This window comes from Diadema antillarum, unplaced genomic scaffold, assembly GCF_040938485.1.
Source record: "Diadema antillarum isolate AM-2024a unplaced genomic scaffold, OU_Dant_1.0 scf00000029, whole genome shotgun sequence".
Classification (NCBI taxonomy): domain Eukaryota; kingdom Metazoa; phylum Echinodermata; class Echinoidea; order Diadematoida; family Diadematidae; genus Diadema; species Diadema antillarum.
In genome coordinates this window covers 8,650,789-8,668,802 of record NW_027270918.1, presented here as the reverse complement: position 1 = coordinate 8,668,802, position 18,014 = coordinate 8,650,789, and the positions used below count along the sequence as shown (strand labels likewise).

The window sequence follows — 18,014 nt, the reverse complement described above, 5'->3', positions numbered from 1 at the left end:
CCGAAAGTACATGTAGGGGTGCGTCTTATACACGGGTGCGTCTTATACACGGAACTTTACGGTACCTTAATTATGTCCTCAGAATACTGATTTTGTTCATGATTAAGGGCCCATTAACTTCTCGACTTAATTACAAAGTTAATTACGGTCTTAATGATGACCTCAGAATACCACCCCTGTTTTCCAAATTGCTTTTCAAACACCAATAGTCAAAACCATTACCAGTGTATTCAGATGTGTTTAGGTAGACCATGAATTGTTACATAGTTAATTTTTGTGTTGCACTTGTGACTTGATGCAAATTTGGACACTAGCAAATGTGAGTGAAACCACATCAGAAATTTAACTGAAAGAAATTGTGGTTCGGTGCATGTATGGCTTCCTCACAAGCATGAAGTAAGTTTATAGACTTCTCCAGTTAAATGATTGCAGCGTTATGGTCCTTTTTAATTTCCCCCCCACTTCAGTCATCTGCTTTTGGCCACACAAATAGGGTGTGATACCAGAGATGGGCCTGTATTTCTTGCCCTTACCCTCAAAGGGTGCATTAAGGCATTACTTTGTACATTTCATTATTCATGAACATTTACACTGTAAAACGAGATATATAGGCGCATGAAGTTTTCGTGAATGGGAGTCAAGAACCATTTTTGCGGCATTGAATTTTCATGAATTGTCACTGTTGGTCTATTCGGGGCATGTAGTGTCTAGACAAAAACTTTCGAATGTGTTTTGAGATTGCGAAATTGTGAAATGCATGCTAACATTCCTGGTTTAATAGTACTTAGTCTTCTATGTTTGGCCGTTAGAAGTTAAAAAATTAAGGAAGGTCTTCAATGGAAATAAATATATTTGCAAGGGAAAATAGAATAAGCAAGACCTGTTTGAGTTTGTCTGTCTGTGGATATACAGACCAGTGTACTCCTGTAAGACTAAATTCAGGCTACAACTAGATAAAAATTCAGGCTGCAATAGTATCCTCTCTTTATTTATTTTTATGCCTCCGCCACGAAGTGTTGCCGGAGGCATTATGTTTTCGGGTTGTCCGTCCGTCCGTCCGTCCGTCCTTCCGTCCGTAATGTTATTTTGTGGACAGCGTATCTAAAAAACTGTTTGAGGTATCCTAATAAAACTTGGCATGGCATGTATATGTATGAGTGGGCGAAGTTGTGCCTATCAACTTGGGCGCACACGATCAAGTTCAAAGGTCAAAAGGTCAAGGTCAAATGCTCAAAATTTCACTATTTCCCCTATATCTGTGCAATGCCTGGAGGTATTTTCTTGAAACTTGGTGTATACGTTGTATACATGAACTACCAAATAAAGATTCCCCAGAAGAGCTTTGGGTCATGAGGTCAAAGGTCAAGGGTCAAAGGTCAAGTGAAAATGTTAAAATTTCATTTTTTTCTCCATACCTCACAAATATTTCAAGGTATCTTCATGGAACTTAGTATTTATGCATGTACTGACTGGCAGTGATCATGTAGGGAATTATGGGGTAAAAGGTCAAAGGTCAGGGGGTGAAAGGTCAAGGTGAACTCATCAAAATGTCATTATTTCTCTCTTATCTATGCAGTGCCTGCAGGATTTTGTCTTGAAACTTAGTGTATGCATATATTACCCAATACAGATTCTCTTGGAAGTTTCTCGCCTAAAGGTCAAATGTCAAAATGTCAAATGTCAAGTGAAAGTGCTGAATTTCACTTCTTCTTTAAACTTATACAATGTAAAAGGGTCAAAATTTGGGTGCAAAAATCCTCAAATCCCCAAATACCTGCACTCTTAGACAGTATAGCCATTCATCCAAATAAACCTTGTTCAAGGATAGTGAACACTAATGTATTTGTGACAAACCTGTTATTTGAATATTTTGCCAGTTATGTGAAGCTGTTATCACACATTGTCAAGACATTGTGCTATAGACCTATTCGGAGAACCATGCATTATGGCGGAGGCATACCAGTCGCCATAGCGACATTTCTAGTTTTTGTATTGTTTATTTGTATCAACAAAATATTGATGTAAATAAAAGATCCAAAGGACTTTGTTATATATTAATAGGAGTCTATTGTATGTACAAAAATGTACTGAATTTTTTTACACATAGCCACTTATTGATTTCATGTTTTTGTGAACAAGCATACATTTTACAGGATTTGAGGTGACCCTTTAATATGATCACCTTTCTGATTGTGCAGAATGCTGAGCACATTTCCTCTTTGCCGATTTTACCTGTCTCGACTCTATTGCATGAGCATAATTAGTTTGGTGGTGGTAGTCTTCCATGGTTGCTTGGTAACAAAGCTATGTATGTCGCTTAAAGGGAAATGAGGCCCTTTTTTTGTTTAGAAGGCATTAATCATCTTATTTCATATGAGGAAAGGATACAGTTTTTGTTACTAAGCAGCCTGAACTTAGGGAACCCAAACTCGAAGAGCAATGTGAATCAAGTGAAAGCAGTAACATTCGTAGAACACATTGTCCGTGAAAGTTTGAGGAAAATTGGACAATCGATGCAAAAGTTATGAAATTTTAAAGTTTTGATGTTGGAACCGCTGGATGAGGAGACTACTAGAGGTTATGACGTATGGGTGAACAACAATATACTGTATACGCCGAATACTTTGCGAGGTTTTTATTTTCGCAAATTTCGCGAGTCAGGTGCTATTCATGAAAGTAAAGACATGCAAAAGTTCTGACTCTGATTGCGTTTACATTTCTCCGTTCAGTACAGGACTCCAAGATCGTGAATTTAACCACTCATGAAACTGTCGGGAATTCCCGATTTGCGAAAATTTAGACTTGCGGAATATATGGCGTATACCGTAAAGAAAATTCCACGAAAATTCAGCGAGCATTGTTATGAAAGAGCACTTGACTACCGGGTAACCACTTTTAGAAAGCAGGAGGAATAATGCATTATGGCGGAGGCATACAGTACCAGTCGCCATCTGGAACCCATTCTATGTTACTGTTTGTGAAATTGCTAAACCAAATGCATTTGTTTTACTTTCATCTGTTCTCTAGCTGTTATGTGATGAAACGGATTTCAGTATTATTCATGGTCAGAAATGTTCTTAAATGGATCGTTGCATTTACTTCAGCCCCCCAAATTTCAGATTTAAAGATTTTAGGTGCCTGAACTGGCTACCAGGAAAAAAAAAGTTAGCATCAAGCCATACTTACATAATCCAAGACCCTACCTTAATAATGGCCCAAATGTTCCATTCTTCTGACAAAACTTTTGTCTAGACAAGATTTGATGCTGGTCAAGGGGAATGTACAGTCAAACCTGTCTATAGTGGCCATCCCAGAGAGATGAAAAAAATAGCCATTATACACCTAGAAAGGTTGTCACTATAGACAGGTTATCCAACATTTTTTGTGCATTGCCTACATGTATCGTATACAATGTACAACTCCTAGCGTATGGCACAATGTGCCTGGTTGTTTCTGTTTGCTGACCATTGCTAGTCACTGATGGGGTGAACCATGAGGTGTCGGCTTCATTTGCCTGTTTTCTTGTGTGGGTGGTTTGGAGGACAACTTCATCAAGTTGGCACCCTGCTCTTGCGATGGATGAATGAAGTTGGATCTTTTGGAGACCCCTTTGGAGTCGGGGGGGTTAAACCCCCTTAAAACCCTTGCTTAAAACAACATAATGGACTATCACCAAACTTAGTGGCTGCTAAAGACAAGTTTGACTACATGTATTGGCAGGCATTGAACTTTCCTCATTTTATCTGCTCTCATTACAGCGTCTCTTTCAGAAAACACAATGCTAACCAGTAAGTTTCTCTCTTTTTGCCTTCGCAGTTGCGGCCTGATGTCGTGCCTAAGACAGCAGGTAGGCAGTGTCATCCTGATCATGTCGGGTCTTTTGCAGCAATTCTAGATACACACAGTGTGCAGTCATCTGAATTATACCCCTTAACATAATGTATAGATGTGGAAATCTTTATCCCACATATATCACCTCGAGTCATATTCTATCATTTTGAGCACAAGAAATAACAAGTGTCATTGGTAAGATAATATTTTCCATTTCCTTTTGTCAGTCACTGTCTAGACAAAATGTTAACCTGGCAATCCAGAGACCATGTTTTAAAGCTTAGATATGTTGGTGTATTGGGAACCATACTGAACAGCATCCACACCTATTCAAAATAATGTTTGTTTCTGTGCATGTGTGTAGATACAGAGCTCTGTACTTCTATTTAGTCGATATGTCACTTTCATCATGTAGTTGAGCTGTGTACCGGGTATATCATTAATAGTTATAGGTTTATCTATCCTTGCTGCCTGTGATAATTTGAACATTCATTATGGACTCTTCACCATGCTTTTTACACTGTATTTTGCAGAAAACTTCCGTGCACTCTGCACTGGTGAGAAGGGCTTTGGCTTCAAGGATTCCTCCTTCCACCGTATCATTCCAGGCTTCATGTGCCAGGGAGGCGATTTCACCCGTGGTAACGGAACTGGTGGAAAGAGCATCTATGGCGAGAAGTTTGCTGATGAGAACTTCAGCCTGAAGCACACTGGTCCTGGTATGCGTTAGTTATGCCCTAAGAGTGTCCAAGGATGGTACTATTCTGTCAGATAGCCACTTTTTTTTTTCTTATTTTGTATGTCTGAAAATGCAACAGTTGATTGCAGAATCATGGTGCGAAATGTCCCGGGGGGTGTCAGTTAAGATAGGGTTAAGATTTGATCACAAGAGCATTGTTTGTATGCAAAGGTCTGGCTGTCGAGAGTCAAAAGTTGTTCTTGTCGCCTGATTGGTCCCATCTTTTCTGCTTATGCTCAAGCTAGTTTATTGCATAGAATAAGAATCAGGGTGCTACATAAGCACTTGCCTGATTGGCAGGGGCAAGTGAAAATCAAATTCGGGCAAGTGTTTTTGAACAATGATAAATGCTTGCCCAAAATTCTTGAAGCCACCTTTTCTTCACTTATTCCCTCAACAATCCCACAAAGTCAAACAGGCAGAAGCCCAAAGATAATGACTGTTTAGTGATGCAACACACTTTATATTCATTTCAGCAACTTTCCAACACTACGTGAAGAAGCCCAAATACAATGCAACGGTAACACTTGATCACACCAAGTTTGTTACTCCATTGTGTTTAAGCATGCGAATCAATGTGTGCTGTTTTTTAAGCCCTTAACTAACACATGATTTTCTTTGTCATTACCTCCGCCAAGGGAGGACGTTATGTTTTCGTTACCGTTGGTTTGTTAGTTAGTTAGTTTATCAGTGTGCAAAATAACTCAAAAAGTAGTTAACAGATTTGGATGAAACTTGCAGGAAAGGTTGAGAATGACACAAGTAACAAACGATTAACTTTTGGTAGCGATACGAGAATTTTGGGGGAATTTATGAAGGATTTTTGACATTTTGGCAGGTGGGGTCAATGAACTTGGGAGTTCAGGCTGCGCGTATTGAGGTTTGCATGCGCGCACTAAAGTGTGTGCTCTAGTTTCTGCTAGGGGGAGGCGCGCCATGCAGCTGAGGGTTTATGACGTAACAAAGGCTTCTATATTGGGAAATCTGGCAACTTTCAGCACACAATACTATAAGTACGTATGGGTGGAAATCACTGATATCTCTATGGAAGAACAAGATCAGTGGTGGAAATGAGCTGCATACTTGGCGGAGGTCTGCGCTCTCGGAGTGCTTTTCTAATTCTAATTTCTTTATATTTTGGACTTTCTTTTTGGGCAAGTAAATTTAATGTTCGGGCAAGTGTTTTGCAGCAAAATTGAAAATCTGCAAATGGTAAAATAAAGTTATGTAGCACCCTGAGAATAAAATTGCAAACAATCAGTCCCCTCCGCCACGTGAAAGTGGAATATATCTTACCATTATGTCTTGAGTAAACTCTGTGGGAGAACAAGGAATGTTTGAATTGCACCATGAACATTCAACTTCTGTGTTCGCTCCTGTTGCAGTGACAGTCTGTATACTGCATTGGTGCAGTAGCAGTGTAATATTTTGCGATTTGGCACTTGTATGACAAGTTTGGGATTGGTTGAATTCCTGATGAAGAACTGCGGTGAAGGGATGAGTAATAATGAGCGTTATCTGTTCGGGGGTTAAAAGTAATTGATTTCCAGCCTTTGAGATGATTTGCTGTACACTTTTGATATTGGAAGCAACATTTTTCAAGTTCAAGCCACCACAAAGTATATGGCATACACTGTGGCTCTCCCACAGGCACAGTCCAGCAGGTGGAAGAAATTCTGTCCCCACTAAGGTTATGAATTAAGGATCTAGGTTTCTTTCCTTTTTTTGTGGACAGTGTTAATGGCCATTATTGATGTCACTTCTCAACTTAATGCTTCTTTTCAGGAACCCTGTCCATGGCCAATGCTGGTCCCAACACTAATGGCTCCCAGTTCTTCATCTGCACAGCGAAGACCACATGGTAAGATCAATTTTGTTCCTCTGAATTACAGTGCTCTCCCATTATAATGAACACAGTCCTAATTAAATTTCATTACAACAAAATCAAATTTCAGGTTCCAAAATTATCAAAAGACAGGGTAAACTTGATATAGCAAACTCTGCTGTAATGAGATATCGGTTACTAAAAGGAAACTTCCGTGGTCCAAGTTTTCCTTCCACACAAGTCGACAAAGAACACTACTCTTATAGTGTGGTTGGCTGTTAGGAGATTAATGCAATAAGGAGAAAGAGTTTGTTATTCCTAAACAAAGGAAAATATGATTACTAAACCTGTTATAGCAAGGTAAAGCAAAATGTCTTGGTAATTAAAGCTTTACTTCACCTGTGCTATCAGGTTTGAAGGCAGTGCTGTTAAGATTCTACTGCTTGATGGGATGCAAAATTGTGTTGTACATTTTACAGTGCACTCTGCCTAGCGCTGCAACGGATCAAATCCGTTTTGTAGCCTGGCCATGTGTGGCTGTAGCATTAGGCATACATACATCATCATGATGCAGTAGGTGTGAGGCAATCTGATGCTGTGATTAGCTCTCTACTGGAGAATTCCCAATCTTTACACTCACTTCCATAATGTGAACAAATTATGCAAAATGTGTCACTTATAGTAGCATTACTAATTATATGCAAACGTCTTTAAATTAGTCTTCCACACACAACAAACACTTGCCAGAACCCCATACATGTACATGTATCAATTTGCACATGATTGTGACACAATCGCACGCAAGCTATACATTATTTTTACAACTTGAACATTCTTTAACCCTGTCTGTGTCACGGGCCGATCTGATCGGCCCAAAGCCTGCCATATAAATGCTTCGGCCTATTTGATCGGCCCTATTTTGATTGACAGATTACTTCAAAAGCTATGACACTACCACTCTATAAACTCATTTGTGATTGGTTAACAGTGTAAGGAAACGATATCCAGTGTGAAAAAAGCGTCCCCACCTTTAACCAATCAGGAAAGCCTTCTCAAAGTCCAAGAAATTGTGGTGGCCCCGCCCATGTTCACTTGCATTCAGACTGCAATGTATCGTGTACAGTTTTGCTATAGGTTTCTTGTGTGGAGAACTTTCACGAATCTGTATATGTGGGACTGTAATAGAGATCGCCATGTGCAATGAAAACATCGTACACATGGGTCAATTTTCATCTATTTTATCCAAGTCAAAATAGTAAAATATGAAGTAAAAACACCCAGGATAGGGATTTTAACATCTTTGAATTCTGTGAAGGCATATAGTTCCAGTAATATCGGCCTCATAAATGATCAGAGACTCCAACCCCAAGCACCTTCTGATCTGGAGATTCTCCCGCCCGAAACCCCTAGCAAACGGGAGACTCCAAGTTGATGTGTGAGAAGCGCGAAGTTCCTAGGGTTCTAGATGTTCTCTGGTGCTATCTAAGGCTTATTTTTTCGACATACGATAGCAATAAGTAAGAAATCCTATCCACCGGGAGACACAGAGCCAGGGCGGGAGAAATCAAATCTCAAACGGGAGAACGGGAGATTTTGCAAAAATGGGCTTTCGGCGGGAGATCTCCCGTCGAAAACGGGAGAGTTGGAGTCTCTGAATGATCTGTAGAATAGATGAACACTGCACATTCAGTGCAGCAGTTGTTACTGTTTACTCAGCACTAACAGCAGTGCAAGGTATCTCTAGTTAGCCGGGGCCAGCAGGGCAGGTGTAAGGAGCAATAGGGTTACAGTAGCCTCCTGCTGGCCGTCTGAAGCTGTAAGTCTTGATGTTGGGGTATGTTTGACTATTTATTATTATTACATAGGAAACCATCACTATGCAAAACTTCAGTTCAATGCAGGTTTATCATAAAGGAAATGACTGCTGTGATAGTTAATTCTCTTTCAATGAGGAGAGAGCAGAAAGTCATAGACTAGCATATGATCAACTGGAATGGACACTGCGAAGTCTGAATATTTTCAATACCAGGGGTAACAATTTTTATCCTTAGATTATCTCATCATTATGGCAATATCATAGGACAAGATTAATCTAAACTTAAAATGATAAGCACAATTCACTTTGTATTTTCAGCTTGACAAGATACAAACACGCTTTATCTATTTTCAGGCCAACATCATTCACAAAATCAGAAATAACACAAACTGTGTGAAATCTAGGGTGTAATTGCCACAGACTTTTGTTCATAAAATGAAAAGCACTGATGCTACGGTGGAAACTCGATATAATGAGATGGTCGAGACCGAGTCATTTTCCTCGTTATAGCCCATATCTCGTTATATCAGTAGGCATAAAAGAAAGCATAACAAAAGACATTAATTTGCACATGTGGGACTACCCATCATCTTTCAATCAATACTGATTACTTGATAATGTGTGTGAGGGAATTACTCACCTTTATGGGTAAGAAGATGTTTTTCACCAATGAAATCCAATATCAAGAATGTGTTTCTTATTGTCCCCGCCGAACGAGTTCGAGCAGGGGACTATGAAACGGGCTCCGTACGTGTGTGTGTCCGTCCGTGCGTCCGTGCGTCCGTCCGTGTGTCCGTCCGTCCGTCCGTGTGTCCGTCCGTGTGTGCGTCCGTGTGTGATCAAAATGTTCAAAATGCTACTCCTTCGCCATTTCTAACCCGATTTCGATTCTGTTTGCTTTATATGATAGCACTACATGGGAGCTTTGAAACTTCTATACAGAATTTCAATTGTGACCTTTGACCTTGACCTTTGACCTATATTGTACATTTTGCTTCAAAATGCTACTCCTTCGCCATTTCTAACCCGATTTTGATTCCGTTTGCTTTATATGATGGCACTAGGTGAGGGCTTCAAAACTTCTACACAGAATTTTGACCTTTGACTTCTTTGACCTTTGACCTTGATTTTTGACCTATATTGTACATTGCCTACAAAATGCTACTCCTTCGCCATTTCTAACCCGATTTTGATTCTGTTTGCTTTATGTGATGGCACTAGGTGAGGGCTTCAAAACTTCTACACAGAATTTTGACCTTTTACTTCTTTGACCTTTGACCTTGATTTTTGACCTATATTGTACATTGCCTACAAAATGCTACTCCTTCGCCATTTCTAACCCGATTTTGATTCCGTTTGCTTTATGTGATGGCACTAGGTGAGGGCTTCAAAACTTCTACACAGAATTTTGACCTTTGACTTCTTTGACCTTTGACCTTGATTTTTGACCTATATTGTACATTTTGCTACAAAATGCTACTCCTTTGCCATTTGTAACCCGATTTCAATTCCGTTTGCTTTAAGTGATGGCACTAGGTGAGGGCTTCAAAACTTCTACACAGAATTTTGACCTTTGACTTCTTTGACCTTTGACCTTGATTTTTGACCTATATTGTACATTGCCTACAAAATGCTACTCCTTCGCCATTTCTAACCCGATTTTGATTCCGTTTGCTTTATGTGATGGCACTAGGTGAGGGCTTCAAAACTTCTACACAGAATTTTGACCTTTGACTTCTTTGACCTTTGACCTTGATTTTTGACCTATATTGTACATTTTGCTACAAAATGCTACTCCTTTGCCATTTGTAACCCGATTTCAATTCCGTTTGCTTTAAGTGATGGCACTAGGTGAGGGCTTCAAAACTTCTACACAGAATTTTGACCTTTGACTTCTTTGACCTTTGACCTTGATTTTTTTACCTATATTGTACATTGGCTACAAAATGCTACTCCTTCGCCATTTCTAACCCGATTTCGATTCCGTTTGCTTTATGTGATGGCACTAGGTGAGGGCTTCAAAACTTCTACATAGAATTTTGACCTTTGACTTCTTTGACCTTTGACCTTCATCTTTTTACCTATATTGTACATTTTGCTACTAAATGCTACTTCCGGCGGGGACATATATTACGCACCGCGTAATTTCTACTTTTCCTTGTTAATAGATGTTTGAATCTGTAAATTATATAGCTTGCTATTGTGTCAAGATTGTCTGTGGATTAGTATGTGGTTATGGTATGGGTGTGTGGAATATATGGTCTGCGAAATGCTATGTGTGTATGTGACACATTCTGTATGTACATTATGACTGCGTGTGTGTGAAGATGGGGAATTCCCTACGTAGAAAGCCAATCACAGCATCAGATTGCCTCACACCTGCTAAACGTCATGATGATGTCATGTATACATATGGCCATCCCACCACATTTTCTGCATGTATCAGTGTGCGCGCACACACACACATACACGTACAACATGCGGTGCTAGCTGGAGTGCACTGAAGAAAATATGTGTGTACAAGACAGTTTTTGGCGCATCGAGCTTTAGTACAATCTCGGGAGGTGATAGCACAGGCGAAGTAAAGCTTTACCCGCGGACATTTTGCTTTACCTCGCTATAACAGGTTTGATTGGCTATGTTTTTCTTTGTTTGGAAGTCACAAAATTTATCTAGTTATAGCAGTTATTTCGTTATAGCCGATCTCGCTATAAGAGTAGCATTTTACATAGACTTGTGTGGAAGGAAATTTGGGACCGGGAAAATTTCCTCGTAGTAACCGATATCTTGTTATAGCAGTGTTCGTTATATCGAGTTTCTTCTGTATTGATAAAAAATTCATATCCTCTGACAGCTGAATAAATTCTCTACAATATCTGTGAGACCTTTTTGTGATGCAAGAGCATGTTGTGTGAAGAAATGAGGTGGTAACATGAAGAACGAAGTCCACAATGATAATTATGTGACATAAGAGGGCGTCCTACTTAAAAAAATTAAGGGCGCCCTCACTTGGATTATTGTGTATGAAAGTTTAGACCGTAAGCTTTTAAATGATGTATAACATGACACATTAATGTCAATTATAATAATCAGAAATGGCCATCAACAATCTCGTGTCAGCGCACTGCAAAGTGTCTGAGCAGTCTGGCTACGACGTATGTGACACAAATAGGGTTAAAATCATATTTCATCGGCGAAAAAAACACACATCTGTTTATACATAAAGGTGAGTATTCTGTACCACACATTGCGGGGGCGACCTGTGGCCCCACATGTACCATTTAGTGTTGTACTGTATGTTATGCTCTTTTATGCTAATTGATATATATAAAACGACATATCGGCTATAACGAGTAAAACTGCATGGTCTCGTCCCTCATGTTATATTGAGTTTCCCCTGTATGCCTTTATTTTCGTTGTTTGGCTATAACAAAATTTGATGTAGCAAAAAAAGCTGCTAGTTCAGGGGTACTACCATGTTACGATGGGAGTTGTGTGCAATCTGTTAATCACTTTGATAACTAGAGGAGCTCTCAGAGAGTGCAGACCTCTGCCAAGCTGCTCATTTCCACCACTGATCTTGTTCTTCCATGGAGATCATTGATTTCCACCCGTACTTATGCATGCGGAAAGTCGCTGATTTCCCAATCTGTAGAAGCCTTTTTCTTACGTCATCAACTTTGATCCAGCAGCGCCAAAGCTTGCCTAGTCACCCTAGCAGAAACTAGAGCACGCACATTAGTGCGCCTGTGCAAACCTAACACAGACAAACAAACGTACCCCCAATGTAGAAAGTGTTCAATTTGCATTGCATCGTGCCATAGCGTCGTCGAACATGATCGCTCAGGTGAAGTAAAGCTTTACCCAAAATGATTTTGCTTCACCTCGCTATAACAGGTTTGATTAACTATTTTTTGTCTTTGTTTGGAAATCACAAGTCATCTCATTAAAGCTATAACCTCGTTATAACCGTACCTCGTTATAACCCTACGCATCAAAAACAAAGAAAAACATAAGCACGACGTCATACCCGTCAATTTTAAGAACATCCTTCACGTTGCTATTACACAACTATGGATTGTTATTATTGAGACAATAAAGGGAAATTATTTGTGATTTGATACTTTAAAAAAAGAGACGGAAAAAAGAAGGGGTTGAAATGCGTTAATTCTTTATTTTTTTTTCCAAAAATCTCTTCGCGTAATATAGTTGCACATTATGTTCTTGAGAAGTAGTCCTACTCGGCAGGATCATATTCGTGATTCTTTCTACACCTATCTCTTCTTCTTGTATCGAACCATTCTGAAAGAATGTTTTTTTTCATTTGTGAAAGACAGTGTACATGAGGGTAAAATGACAATGAACAAAATCAGATTGTATGGAATGTGTTTAAGGTTTTCTAAACACCAGCGCAAATAGAGTAACATGCGTTGTTTGTCCTAACTTGCGAGATATGTTACGCTGTTGGTGCCCAGCGGGAATGTGATAATTTCATGAATCATTTCGGCTGTAATCCTATACAATGTACGATCGTTGCACCGGAAGGGATAAAAAAATGCGTTCTATATTTCCTTCCGAAAATCTCCTCACATTTCGTACACCCGTTTTTGAAAACTATGCCACAGTGTCGAATTTGGAAGGCTGTGATCCTTTTTACGCAAATCTTTACCTTATAAACCATTCTGAAAGAAAGAAAAATCTTCACTGTGAAATGCAGTGTTAAATGACAATGAACAAACCCAATCTATTCAAACTGTTTTATGTGTTTGTTTCTTTTTCTAAACACCAACTTAAGTAGGTTAACGTGCTATTCAACTATTTTTACGCTACTCAGTACTGTCCTTCGGTGGGATCGCGATGATTTCATTAATTATTTCGGCTTTAATCATACACACTCATATTTTGTTACATTGTAATGAACAATCCCAGATCTATTCAAACTGTTAAATGCGTTTGTTTCTTTTTCTAAACACCGACTCAAGTAGATTAACATGCGTTATTCAACTACAATGTATTTTTACGCTACTGTCATCTGGCGGGATCGCTTTGATTTCACTAATTATTTTGGCTTTGATTATATACACTCACAATATTTACTAGCCAGCAAAACAACTGGAAGTCTGGACTAAAAATGACAAGATACAATAATGAGTTGCTCTCGCATTCCAATATTATTGACCATATTAGCCACAAGTGTCACTACTAAAAAGTTTTTGAATGCATTATATTTTTTTTTTTTCTCGTTGCACTGTGGTCTGACCTAATATCACGCACGCGTGTCTCATGAAAAGTAAAATTGAATGATTCCATTCAATGACATTGGAAGATATTTTTGTGTCTTATCGCGGGGTTTAGAAGAAAACATGAACTCCTGCAAAACGGGAAAGAGAATTTGGCTTTCAATGTTCCGTTTGTCGCGTGTTGAAAAGCGGCAAGTCAAGAAATAGAACCTCGCAAAAAAGAAAATGGAATGATTATGATTATGTTATGTGGTATAGAAGAAACATGGAAGGAACGGTACTCGGTTATTCGTCACTGATAATGGGCGGTAAAGAAGGATAACGGCGAGACTGAAACATGTTTGTTTCCGAGTCTTCCCGCTTCAGATAGTACATGGAGTATGTACATGTAGAGATCGAGACGGAACGGGCATTTGTGCAGTGTGTTACTACGTTCTTCACAGACTATGTAAAACGGGGATAGTGGGAATTCGCTTTTCAATGTTTCGTTCGTTGCTTGTTTGAAAGCGGCAAGTCAAGAAATGGAACCTCGTTGTATCCGATCAAATTGCTTATGTTTTTCTTTATCATGATGCACCGAAAATGTCCTTGTTATAACCGGAATCTTGTTATATCTGAACTCGTTATAACCGATTCATTCTGCCATAGGTTTACATGCAAAGGAAAACGGGACAGACGTGATCACCTCATTATAAGCGGTTCCTCATCATAGCCGAACTCGTTATAACAGGGTTTCACTGTATATGGCATGCAAAAATATTCGCACGCTTTTATTTTCATGCTAGCTTCTGGTTGCGCGAAATGCGCGAAAATTTCAACACCGTGAACATTTTTACTTTTACAGTAGTGCCATGTGCAGATTTGTGGAATTTATTGTGGACCTTGAGCACATATACGGTTTATGTATTTTTTTTTTATAATAATAATAATAATAATTTTTTTATTACTATTTCTTGAGCACTCAATCATGCTTTTTTTTTTTTTTTGATGCTGCTATGCCATCATCCTGTTCCTTGGATTAGTTAAGAGTTTTGAAAACATTCTTATTCTAATCACAATGAATTCTGGAACTCTGTACCCATTTTATAGATGTTAAAATGCAGAAGTCTAAAATCACCTTGGAGGTCTCTTTGATGCGTCTATTCTCATTTGCCTCTTATTTTCATTTGGTCAGGTTGGATGGGAAAGCATGTGGTGTTTGGATCTGTGGTTGAAGGAATGGATGTCGTCAAGAAAATGGAGGGATACGGTAGTGATAGTGGCAAAACCTCCAAGAAGATCACCATCGCCAACTGTGGTCAGCAGTAGAAAGCCCTTTTTCAGCACCAGTCATTTATCCCATAGAGACTGGTAGCAGGGGTCCCTAAGTGTCAGAGAAGGTGATTTGTATTGTATGTGTATTATGTTCGCATCTAGAGACTGTCAAGAGAAATCTCTGTAGAATCACTCAGTGAAAAACATATGTAACTTGATGTCCATGATGACTGATTTCAATGGGATGTAAGTACAATTGATACCAGTGACTTCATTCAATTCAATATTCACATGTCAGGCAGCAGTCTTTTTTATTGTCTAAATTAGAAGTGGAAAAAAAACAGAATATGTGTCTTTAAGACCATAATTAATATTTGTAATTTGTAGCACATTTCTCTTACAGTCATGGCAAAACAGTATGTACTTGTCTCTGTTATATTACATAATTATGTTGCATGAGATGTGTATGGATTATACTGACACATGGTAAGCTGAGTAACTGTAGTTGATTATGACGGGTTTAAGATTGCTATTGTGAGAGGATTATGTACCTGTGCATCTTGATCTTTAATTTTCAGAATTTGATATCACACCTGTAGCTGCAATTTCAGTTTATGTACAACAATTTAAAGGGCCATCTTCTGTGAAGATGCTTTTTGTATGGTCACAGAACTGCGCAGATATGCAAAAAATAAATCATGCTTGAGAATACATCGTCAGGTCTCCATCACCTAATATCTGGTGATCATCACTTTCCCTCGTGGCTGACAATCATTAAGCTAAGTGACATACACAGATTACATAGGGGTATTTAATCTCTCCTTACTGATGAATGACAATTAACATTTTGCTACATAGTAGTAAAACTATGTTCTTGTGCCCTTTGGGGTATCTTAGGTCTTCAGTGTGTTCTGTGTTAGTTCTGCAGTGTACAAATTCTTTCTATTCTCTCAGAGCTAGCAGTCAACGGTGTGTTTGTATTTTTGTATCACTAGTAGTCACTGAAAAGTGTCAGGCTATTGGCTCAAAAATAGTTATGTCCCTCTCATTTGCAAAAGGTAATGAATAAAGACTGATAATATTTACAAATTTTCCTCCTCACAACCAATGTGATAAGGCATGTTTATTTATTTATAAATGTATTTATGATTTGCATGTTGAGGCTTATGCAGTGCAAATTCATGTTGACTTGTGTTGACTTATAATACCCTCACTGATCATCACAAAAGTGGCTAATGAAGGCCTTATACATGTATTTTCTGATAATCTTTCTGCTATTTTACTTAAGATTACTTGCATACGGTAACAGCAACAACAACAAACAAACAATCTTAAAGGCAAGATTCTGTTGATGACATAGCTGTGTCAATTACTGCGAAATTACTAGGTAATTTAACAAAAGACACTGGAATGGATCTTCCTGTAAACTAAACCTATCTTGCACTGTATGGATATATGCAAGTTATTTTCAGTTCACAGCAAGTTGCCTTCCAGTGTCTTATTAAATATGAAAATAGTTTAGCGGTGATTGACACAAACCTATTCAAAGAATCTTAAAGGCCCAATTTACCTTTGGGAGCAGTGACTTAAAAAATGTTCAAGATATCACATTCGATGCATATGTGTAGGTCAATTATATCACAAAACATCCTACCATATAAAATTTTTGCAATAAAACCTAACTTACAAGGATATATCACTATTTTCCTCAATAAACCGTAACTGTAGACGGTCAAGTCTAAAAATATTTTTATTGTAACTATTGTTATAATACTTGACGTAGATTATACTTACACAGCTGTAACTCACATTTTAGACTTATTTTGGAGCAGCTATGTTGGGTTTTTGTTTCATCTGCAAATGGTAATCATATCCTAGTAATCTGGAGCAAAGTAGAAAAGTTATAAAAATGTATGGCACATACTGTATTTAGATAACCACTTGGCGATTAAGGTATTGTGAATTAACACAAGTCAACACATGTGTTTCCATTGCATACAAATTGTATGTATTTTAAAGCCAAACATCAAAAGGTGTTTGTGTGTGTGTGTGTGTGTGTGTGTGTGTGTGTGTGTGTGTGTTTGCATGTGTCTGGGCATGTGTGAGGGCATATGTGAATGCTTGTGAGCCCTAAGTTCGTGAATCCAGAATGGGTTGATTACTAGTAATGTTCATTATTCATTCTGAAATACAAAGTCGCTATGCTTCGATGGAGATTGAATTCAAACATTTGCGGCTTTATGCCGAATGTTTATTTCGAAAGTTTGTTTATCCTAAAGGGATGGTCAGTGTTGGTAGAGATGAGAATTGGGCTTTTAACTTTTTGCGAGATACCAAGAAAACACATGGTATAGTACAGAGCATACCATTTTAAGAGGAAATCAAGTTTATTTGATGAAAATCAGGTTTGGAATGACTGAAACATCCAAAAACAAAGTAAAACAAAGCAATCATAATAAAGTGTGGGTCCCACACTTTGTTAGAGTCTCTCTTTTTTGATATCTCAGCCATTTCAAAACCTATTTTCATCAAATAAACTCTGAATTCCTCATAGAATTACATGCTCTTTCATATTTCATAAAAGGTTTCTCATCTCACCAAAAAATGTTAGAAACCTGAAATTAGGTCTCAACCAAAACTGTATGATTCCTTTAATTTGAAAATGAAAGGAGGATGAGTGGCAACAAACCTTGGGAATTGTTAATTTGCAGATGAACAAGCCTTAAGAATAATGAACACTAATACCCCTTGGAAGGAATCTACCAGTCTTTATGCCAATGCACATATTAAGTGCTGTGATGACTTCAGTTTCGAGTCGGTTCATGAGAAATTGGATGATGGACGGGGGATGGGGGGGGGGGTCCAATATTGGGATCAATTTGCATATTAAAACTAATTTCTAGAAAACGTATATGTATGGACAGATTTTTATCGTACAGTTGTACTTGGTACCAGGTAGCCATTTATTGCTACGTGTATAATTATGTAGTATGATAAAATATGCATCTGTACAAATGAGCCCCATTCTCTGCTTTTTGGCTTCCATCAGGGGCACAATGTTCCGGGGATGAGGAGATGAAGTCCCAAAACTTACGAATCTTTGTAAATCTTTGCTAAGTTTGTGCTATAAGAGTAGATGGATTGCTGACTGTGTAGCTTTAATATCGGTTTTCCCATCCATTTTCCCACTTATAAAAATCAATTTCAAAGATATTTTATTCAATTTCGTCCCGAGAAGCGCACAACGTGCAAATCCAAACTTCAATTTTGAGAATTGATGTTGTAATTCGATTTTTGTTAACCATTTTC

At 38.4% G+C, this 18,014-nt stretch overlaps 1 pseudogene; it reads left to right on the top strand.

Moving 5' to 3' along the window:
* Window positions 1-14,772, top strand: part of LOC139739311 (peptidyl-prolyl cis-trans isomerase-like) — a 38,118-nt pseudogene extending 23,346 nt beyond the window's left edge.
* The last annotated feature ends 3,242 nt before the right edge of the window (window positions 14,773-18,014 follow it).